At 40.2% G+C, this 10605-nt stretch overlaps 1 long non-coding RNA gene across 1 annotated transcript; it reads left to right on the forward strand.

The window, feature by feature from the left end:
* Positions 1-232: 232 nt before the first annotated feature.
* LOC310767040 lies at positions 233-10284 on the forward strand. The gene is made up of 4 exons (XR_014550592.1): positions 233-463; positions 1781-2044; positions 8897-9121; positions 9979-10284. It is a non-coding gene; the product is annotated as an uncharacterized lncRNA (long non-coding RNA).
* Positions 10285-10605: the final 321 nt, after the last annotated feature.

The following is a 10605-nucleotide window of genomic DNA, read 5'->3' on the forward strand; positions in this document are numbered from 1 at the left end:
TGGCAACATTGATTTGACTGCAACATTTCTGCCCCACCTTGGTGGAAATTTGCACTATAAAAAGGCTGGTGAGAGCAGCTGCAGCAGCAGCGTGGAATGATGCCTTATACATACTTTCGTCTTCTTTAAAAGACAGCCTAAAATGCCTCTAAAAGAAGGCGGTTGGCAGTAAAAATTCTATTGTCAAAGGCCAGTTTCTTAGCAACAACACCCTCTCAATGTGTCACAAGTCTGGGGCCCTTTGGCCTCTCAAAGGAAGTTCCTTAGGTGTCTTTTACACACTGAGTGCTTTGTGATAGGTTAAGGCCTGCTGGCTGTCAACTTGGTCCCTTAAGGGAACTTGACAGATCTTTAAAAAAAAAAAATCAATTTTAAGCTCACATGCCCCAGTGGGTGCCAAAGCCACTTCAGAGAGCCTGAAAGATGGCTGAGTCGACAGGATTTGACTTCCAGAGGTAGAAAGGTGACAAACTCTATCATGAGAAAGGGGCAGCTGAGGGCCTCAGAGGCCTAACCTGCTCCCAGGATCTGGGGCCTGGTGTTGTATTGAACCTATTTATCTCTTTCATGGGCCCAAGGTACCACGGGGAAAGAAAAGTTGTTCAAAAAAAAAAAAATGCTGGCAGAATTCAGGGGTGTAAATGATGAATTACTTTTCATCAGCTGAAAGGAAACATACTCTGGAACAATACTGAAAGGGAGCAGGAGCATCTGACCTCCTGCTTCAGAGCAGCCAATATCTTCATTCAAGAAGACAACCATGAAATTACACAGAAAATGGGATTGTCATGAACAGCCCCTTGAAATCTCAGTATACAGTCATTACGGCATGGGAAAAAGCCTTCATCCACACATCATAACTTGTAACAGACGGGGTGGCAGGAGGGGGGGTGAGGGCTGAGAAATAGCAACAAAAACAGGACTTGGAGTTACCAGTGAGAATGTGGAATATATTTGTTGATCTAGCTTTACCTTGTTAGTCCCCCGGATCATTATATATAGACATAACTATGGACTAACTTTACAGTGATTTGTAGCTATTTTTATAGGCTGCATATTGGACCTGCTTTGCAAATTAAGGAGTGGGGAAATAAATGAAGAAAAACTGAATATTGCATTTAGAGTAATGAATCCTCGTTTTATGACTCAGAACAAAAGTGTTTGGGTTTTTTTTTAATGCCAATCCTTTTTGGATTTTAAAACAGTAAGTTGTTAGTACAAGGTGTAAATTGCAGAGGTCTTTGCAAAACATTCATCCAATTAGAGGCAATTTCAAGTTCTATATTCTGATTTTATTTTTGTTGAAATATTCAAGCATTGCATTTCCACACACTCTTACTCCAGTGAGCTTTACTTAGGAATCAGCATGCTAAGGATTGCATTGTAAGACAGGAACCAAACTCAGTTGTGTGATATTGTCTGAGAATGACACAGCCTGTGGTCAGATTTGCATGTTCACCTTAGAGGCATGTTTTGTCTCTGCATGATCGACCAAATGAATAACCCACTCTACTGCAAAGTGCCAAGGGTGTCAGTTTGCTCTGGTGATACTTCATGGGGGGGGGAGAGTATTTCCATTTTACGTAACTTATTCTCCTGTTCATTCTTGCTCATCTCTGCTTTTTGTTACTTTTCTTCCATATTCAGTTTTTCCCTAGAACCTGTGGCTGGTGACAATCACTGTAATTTCATTTCTCCTAATTGTAAAACACCTGTACAGAAAACAGATTATTGCTAGTGTTTTGCAGAGATTAACTCAAGCAGTATATTTTTTTTTCAGACTATACCACCAAACTACAAACATGCTGTAATTTCAAGAAAAGGCCTTACCAGTCGTTCCCTTGGGTTTAGCGGCAAAGTCTTTTCCAGACTGCATTTTTGAGCAAAATACACCCTCTGTTGGAAAATAAGAGGCTGAGAGCATACTTCTAATCAAGCAATTTGGAGGAGGGATCCTGAATGCTTCAATACACTGATTTCAAACTACTACTATTCTTCTTAGCAGGATCTGGGCCTCTATGGTCCAGCTCACATTGGATAAAAGGTGATGATAAGAAATAAAGCAAGATTATTATTTATATCATATATAATTATATATTCTGACTGGTAAAAAATACTGTGATTTAACCTAAAAAAAGGATTTAACATAAACAAACATGCTAAATGCTACACTTACCTTTTAAAATTGACTTCACCCTCATCTATCAAATGCATTGCATTAAAGCCTGCTTTTTCTGTGTGAAAGAAAAGTAAAAAAAACAAAGTAGAAAGTACAAGACTTTGGTGAACAACCTTTATGAATATGATAGTACAATAGCTGGGGTCATGCATTGTTTTGCAATTTCTGTTATTCCACAGTATTTTGCTCAATACTTAACCAGCCTCGCTTTTTGAAAATTCCGAGCACTTAATTTATAACCCAGCACACCTAATCCTATATTGGATTGTTGTCCAAATAGGAAAGCTTGCTTTGGGTCGTTTGATGCACTCAGAAAGCCAAAGAGAAAGCCATTAATTTCATAAACACCTTCACATTCCTTTTATCATAAAATAATGTGTAGTGAAAAAGGCAAGTGGATTGCATGGCCAGGGGTAGATTATACCCCTAGGGGATTATACCCCTTGGTAAAATTGAAAATCTATATGTTGTAATTGTTATTGCAACTAATTAACATGCAGGAAATGGGTAGCATATAATATACATAAATTGCTGGTTCTCAATTTCCTCTCACCTTTTCCCAGCATTTTCACTGTTATATACCACTATGACTGGCAGAGTCATATTAAATCCATCCTCCTGCTGCTGCTGCCATCGCTACCACATCAGCAGCAGAAAGTCAGGGGCAGGCAGTTGGTCCCTTATGTCATCTGGGATCTAGTAGATCCTTGGCCAGCTTAGCCTCACTTGTTCCCCATCTTCAGAATGCCCTGATTCTGTTCTGCCTATTGAGTGGGCAGAAGGAATGGTGGTGGTATTTCCATTAGCAGAGTGCAATGGGCAGAAGTGGGAAGTCTGGGTGGTTACAAATCAGTGGGTGGGCCACTGGGTGATTGCAAACCTGATCCAAGTGCTCTTGGAAGAAAGATTTTCTAGAACTATTTTAATCAGGGTTTAGGTCTGGGTTTGGCACAGAAACTGCTTTGGTTGTCCTGTATGGTGACCTGTGTTGGGAGAGAGACAGGGGAAATGTATCCTTGTTAATTTTCCTCAGCCTCTCAGTGGCTTTTGAGACCATCAATGATAGTATCCTTCTGGAGTGCCTGTTCCAAGTTAGGCGTGGGTGGCACTTCTGTTTGGTGGTTCTTGACCTACATGGGCGGTGTTTGCAGAGGGTGATGCTTGGGGAGTGCTCTTCAGCTCCATGGAAGCTTCAGGGTTGGTTCAATTTTTCCACCATCTCTCCAATGCTGTTTAACATCTACATGGAACCACTGAGTGATGTTATCCAGAAGTTTGGAATATTTCTCAGCAATATGCTGATGACACACAGCTCTACTTCTCCTTTACATCTGCAGGTATGGCAGTGGATGTGCTGAATTGATATCTTACTTTGGTGAGATGAGAGCCAACAAACTAGTTCCCTAAACCAGATAGATGAGAGGTGGTCTGCTCTTGATAGGGTTACACTCTCTCTGAGGGAGTGGGTTCACAGCTAGGGGGCATTTAAGGTCCTATACAAAGCCCTAGTCCTCTGGACGTCAATAGGTTAATCTCTCAGTTATTCTGCTGGCAGTGGCAGAGCTTCATGCTCCAGCACTGGGGGACGGAATGCAGGCAGGGGCGGGGCTGGTGCCCAGTCTGGGGGTGGGGCGTGCTGTCCACAGGCGCGTGGCATGGGGGCATGGCGGGCCACCTGCAGGGACATGGCATGCGTTCTGGGGGCATGGTGTGCCATCTGCAGGGGCGTGGCACCCAGTGCTGGCAGGGGGGAAGCTGCAATGGCACCCCACCGGGATCGCATTGCCAGGGGCAGTGCACTCCCCCCCCCACTCCTCTTCCTCCACCAGTGTCTGCTGGGGATATTTCTTTTTATTTAATCAAAAATAAAGAAATAAAGTGGAAACAATAAAATTTAATGAACAATGTGCACAAAACAAAAACAAAAAAGGATACCAATTTTGACATTCACAAGCCCTGGGAAGAAGAATTATTTATTTTGTTTTATTTTTTTTATAAATTTTTTATTGGTTTTTCAACACATATTAAAAGACAAAACAACACAATACATTAACAAACAAACATATAAACACGTATAATTTCTTAACCTTTCTTTCCTAAAACCTTCTTTCACCGACTTCCCCATACCTCCCCTTTCTGCATCCCTGTTTTAAATCCTTCCAGCAACCCCTAATTTCAATTTCTCATAAAAACCAGAAGCTTTTCTCCTGGGCATGGTAGGCCAATTGGTGTCAAGGAAAGATAGGACGTTTTTTATGTATGCTACAACAGCAGCAAGAGTACTCTTAGCAAAGTATTGGAAGACACAAGAGCTACCCACACTGGAAGAATGGCAGACCAAGGTGATCGACTACATGGGACTGGCGGAGATGACTGGCAGAATCCGTGACCAAGGGAAAGAGACGGTGGAAGAAGACTGGAAGAAATTTAAAGTTTATCTTAAGAATTGTTGTAAAATTAATGAATGTTAAAATGTCTTGGGTAATGCAAAATAGAATTGCAGTGACAAACAATTGGATACGAAAAAGAAAAAAGAGTTAAAGAAGAATTATTTATTTTGGATGGTAGTAACATGTCCTCTTTTTCACAATGTTTCCTTAGTTATAGATTTCAGAATGCCATCCTCAGTGTTATGATATTCTTACCTGAAGCCCTCAAATTACCAAGAATTCAAAATAGTAGTATCTTTCGCAGGAGGCATTTGAATATTGTCAGCATCATTTAGATATTATAAATGTTTGCCCTGTAGTTGAAAATGTACCGTATTTTTCGCTCTATAACACGCACCCGACCATAACACGCACGTAGTTTTTAGACGAAGAAAATCCGTAGGCATGCCACCCGTAGGCATTCCCTCCATAACACGCACAGACATTTCCCCTTACTTTTTAGGAGGAAAAAAGTGAGTGTTATGGTGCAAAAAATACGGTATTTACTTTTTTGGTCCTCTTGTATACCTCAATTTTTGAATTAATTTTTCCACAATAGCTATAGACAAGATTTGACTATGCGATATATAATCAGTCCTTTATCCAAACTGACACCATTTGGGCCATCCCATCTCCCCAGTAATGCAAACAAGGGGAGTGACATCAATTCTTACTTTGCTGTTAAATTAATTTTTAGTAACAATATGTCCCCAAAAGCTGCCGCTGAATGATACTCCCACCATAAGTACCTGTATGATTTTTAAAGTGCCAAGTGCCAGCATTTGTGGTAGATATTGGTGTTTATATAGGATAAGTGGTGCATACTGCCACCTAAATGTGATTTAAGAATAGATTCTTGAACCATTGCTGAAATTGATTTCACAGGCCTCATGTTCCATATTCTTTCCCATTTTCTGGGACCCAAGTTGTAACCCAAATCCTTTTCCTGTCATTTTTGTAATCCTGTTAGATCACCTGTGTCTAATTTTGTTAATATTTTAGAAATTTGGGTGATCTGTCCTTTGGCATTAAATTATATGCAGGATCAGGTTTCAAACAGTGTTAATTCTCTTTTCACTTGCCGTTTAATAATATATTTTACTATAAAGGAACTAATTTGCCTAAATTCAAACCCACAGTGCTCTTGTTCTTTTAAAAATTCTCTGATTTCTTCTTCTGTTTTAGGCTGGCCATTATTGTAGAAATCCCTAATCCTATAATAATCCCTTTACTGACCATTGGGGAAAAAAATCCTGGTTTCTATTCTTAGTAAAGAAAAGTGGATGATTAAAAAAAGGGAGCAAGTAGAAACTGGATCAGTAACTTCCATCTAGATTCGAAAATTGTAATTGTAGTTTTTAAGAAGGGACTTTGTGCCCATTCTAGGTCCTTAAGATTTTTATTAAGGAAAAAAGCTGTCACTACTGGGATTCCATCTTAACTATCATTTTAACATTTTCTTTCTTTACTAATGGCTGGATTTGCCTTAACTGATTTGCCTTGTAATATAAATGAAGGTTGGAGATGCTCCGACATTCCACCTTCACCTTCTGACTTATATAAATAAGTTCTTTTGATTAATGATCTCTTCCCCCCTGCCCAAATATGTAGCCTTTTATTAACTTTAGAGAAGTTAATATTTCCCCCCTTTACATTTTGCATCAAATACACCTGCATAAGACACAGTAAGGTATATTAACCTTAGAATCTACCCAGATCAGACAGTTAAAATAGGAGCACAGTTTGTTTGTTTGTTTTATTGTATTTACACCCCACCTTTTCCTCCAAGGAGCTCAAGGTGGTTTACATGATTCTTCCCTCCCAGTTTTATACTCATAACAACCCTGTGAGGTAGGTTAGCCTGAGAGACAGTGATTGACCCAAGGTCACCCAGTGAGCTTCATGGGTGAGTAGAAATTCGAATCCTGGTCTTCCAGGTCCTAGTCTGACACTCCAGCCATTACATCAGAACAAGTAGTCCTTTTATAAAGAGTTCCTAAAGTTTTATTTTCCCAAATTAACAGACCTGACTATCCTAAATTTCATAATGTATTTATTCATTTAAATTTCTATACCGCCCTTCATCCGAGGATCACAGGATGCTTTGCAGCTACTCACACTTTCTTACATATATTTTTTTATTATCCCTCTTAACTAACTCCCCTTTCTCTCTTGTCTCCCGCAGTCACTCCACTTTCCAACTGTCGCTTCCTAATTTACAGTTTCTTATCTGCTCCTCCCATTGGTCACAGTCACACTATACATTTAAAGCGCTATGACACCACATTAAACAGTCATGGAATTCTGGGAGCTGTAGTTTGTAAAGGATGCTGAGAGTTATTCGGTGACCCCCTATTCCCTTCAAAGAGCTACAATTTTCAGTGTGGTTTAACAACCAGTCCTTCCTGGGCAACTCTGCGCTCTACATGTGCTTCTTCCTTTGCTACAGTTCTGCATATTTAACGCAAATATGAGGCAACTACTGTAGCACTCCTATAGCACTGTTGTTTTCTGGGTTATTGCACCTGTCTTGAGTGGTCCTGTGTACAAAAGGCCAATCAGGGATGGGGGAATAACTTTTTTTCAGTTTGCATTTCACATTTACAGGATCAATAAGCAAACGGAAACACAGCTGTCCTTCAAATTGTGCGCTTCTCTGATTTTTTGTGATGCAGTTCTCCACTCAAAAAGTGTGTACAGAAAACATATAGAAAGATTGTGTACCTAGAAATGCACATATTAAGATAAAATAGTGTTAAAATGTATTATTTCAGGGGGAAATGCTTGGAGAAATATGTATATTAGGATAAGTGCACAAAATACTTTTGGCTTTTTTCTTGCTGACCTTTTTTAAGGATTACAAACTGATCAAAAGATAGGGCAAACTGGATATTGGAATTTTTTTTTATAAAATGAGATAACTTGATACTTACAGATTTGTCAGTCTTGTCAGCAATGAAGGCTGGGCCGCTACTGTGGCATAGCTCCCCCAAAGAGAATGTCAAGCAAAGCCCCCACATTTTCAAATCTCCCAAACTTCCAATGCCACATATTCTTTTCCATTCCACTCACCTTTTACACTTCCATTTGTACTCAAAGAAACTCTGCAAACATTCCTGTCAATCCACTGTTATCTGGCCAATCAGGTCTCTGCAGCACTCAGCCAATCCTAATCCAAAAGTTTAGCTACGACAAAGAGGTCCTTCCCATGTGTTTCTGGGCAGAAAAGCCATGTTACTGACATTTAATTTTAGAGGGACTTCCTGTTCCCCAGCTACTGCTTGGAAGGCTCCTACTCCATCTGTTAGTTTGAGGGATGACCACGAGTCTCAGTATTGACTTAGTAGGGCTGCCCTGAAGGAAGGTCAAACATGCTCAGAGCTGTTTTCTTGAAAGCCATACCTCAAAGCACATTTTTTTCTAACTAGGGTGTGATTGCTATGAACCCACGCTAGAAATTGTGTCAGCAGCCAGGGACCCCTACTGGACCAACCAAAGACACTCAATGTCTCATTCCTGGTCAGTCACTGCCAGTTCAGACCTCATGCGTGATATTAAGGTTTGGTTTTGTTTGCCCCAATATGCATCACTTTACACCTGTCTACACTGAATTGCATTTGCCACTTTACCATTCACTCAGTTCCTTTGAAGCACTTCACAATCTCTTTTTGTTTTGATAATCAGGATCAAGTCAATATCATCAGCAAACATGGCTACCTCACTGCTCACTCCTCAGTCTAGACCAGGGATACATGAGTTTCCAGCTGTTTTGGAGTATAGTTCCCATAATCCCTGACCACTGGGACCACTGCTAGCTAGGGATGTTGGGTCTAACAACAGCTGGAGACCTAAGTTTGTGAAGTCCTGCTCTAGACCATTTATGAATAAGTTAAAAACCATGGTCCCACTACTGATCCTTGGGGAACTCCATATTATATTTCCCTCCATCTGGAGAACTGTCTACTTCTTCCTACTCTTTGCTTCCTATAACTTAACCAATTTCTTGACACACAAGAGGATCTCTCCTCTTATTCCTTAACTGTTAAAGTTACTCAGTAATGCTAACCTGCATTACTTTCTCAAAACTTTGTTCATCTCTCCTTTATTGTGGAACATATGATATAAAGGCTTTTGCTGCAGTCAGAAGCGGAAGCAATTTTAACTCATCTTCCCTCCAGGTTTGACTATTCCTGAATCTTTTTCAGGCTTGTGTCCTATTGCCAATGCCTAAGTGCTGGTGGGTGTTTTACTTGCACTGAGATTCCCATTTTGACTTCATTTCTCCCAGGTGCTGCAGAAATTTGTGCTTCCCATTTCTGGTACTGTCTGTCGACTTCTTTAGGAGGAGGCTGGTAAAGAACAAATAATTTTTCTTAACTGAAGAACAATTGTGGAAAACATGAGAACTTAAGTCTTGGATGTGGATGTGACCCAGCTCCCCTTTATGTCCAAAACCTTTCCAATTGAGTTCAGAATTGCTTCCAGGAGACCCACACAGGGAAACAATCTTGTGGTGAGCTAACTGTATGGCACATTTTCCATGTGGGAAATAGGGGTGAGGAAAGGGTGAAAGAAACTGGAAGGTGGGGAATTAGAGTAGAGAGTGGTGAAAAGGCTGAAACTCTCCATCCCTTTTACCACTTCCCATTGTTTTACTTTAGTGGTCTTTAGCTAAATAAAATTTAGATTCTCAATAGGACTATATTCATCTGTTTCAATTTTCACACCAGAAACAGTGCTTTCCTGAAGGTGGCAAAATAGGTTCCCTAAACAGTAAATGGACTGGTGCCATTTCTCTCTCACTCTCTCTCTCTCTCTCTCAACTTGACTGGGTCCCTAAGAAGGTTTTCTCTTCCCCTACTCCTTCCAAGAGTGATTACATCCAATCAGAGATCACAAAGTGAATGAGGTGACATCATAGTTCTGGGTAGAGGTTGTTATGTGTCATTGTTCTTGAGGACAACAAAGCCAATGAGATGTTTCCTGCATGGGTGATTCTAACCAATTGGATCACTGATTTCCCTCACTTGTCTCTTCATGGAAAATTTCATCCCCTCTCAATACAATATCTGAAAAAAAAATAACCCTTTTTCATCTCACGCCTAGTCAGATCACTTTCACTGAATTCAAGAAGCCATGAACCATGGTAACCAATTGGACACTGCAACATCATCCCACATTCCCCACAAGAGTATACATCTGCTGCCTCACTTGTCAGTCTCTTCTGATCTACTAGCAAGATAGGAACAAGATTCCAATATGGGCTAGATATATCATCTGCAGTCTCCTTTCACTGTCATAAATGCTTATTCATATACTGTCCTACTTCTAGACATGTTTCCATTTACCTTTTTCTGGTTTGCTTCTTAGATGGATAGCATCCACTTCCAACATGTTGAATCCCCTCTACCTTGCTATCCCATGTCTCCTGATATGTCCTTTCTGCCTGGAATCACAACACTTCTGGATGATATAGCAATCATGTCCTGCCCTCACGTTTACAGCTAGGCATGGTCTACGTGCACCTAAGTTTTTGCCAACATATCACATTTTAATGCAAGCAAATGCAAACACTCAACTCTAAGTTTAATAACAGGAGCCTGTGCCTCTCCCACTCTATATTATTGAAGTGTAGGTTGACATTTATTTAATATATATGTTAATGAAAAACAGAAAGTTGGATTTGAAAAGTAAGAATCCAGGGCTGAATCTACCCCTTTTAAACCATCACTTGTTTTACATTATGGCAATGGGCAGGCATCCAGCAGAAAGTGAATAAAATATTTCGAGGATGCTCCAACAGAAAGGTATATGTTGAAGCTCCTAAAAGACTGGCCGTTTTTCAGCTATTCAAATCATTTACAGGTAGGCACAATGAAGCATGTGGCATGAAGGGAAGCATGAAGCTGGGACCTAATCTATAAAGGACAACAGGCTAGTGTATTAACTGGGGTCAGAAATGTCCATATTTGCTTATTTGTTTATCATAGGCCAACC

The sequence above is a fragment of the Podarcis filfolensis genome (assembly GCF_964270895.1).
Source record: "Podarcis filfolensis genome assembly, chromosome: 1".
Taxonomy (NCBI): Eukaryota; Metazoa; Chordata; class Lepidosauria; order Squamata; family Lacertidae; genus Podarcis; species Podarcis filfolensis.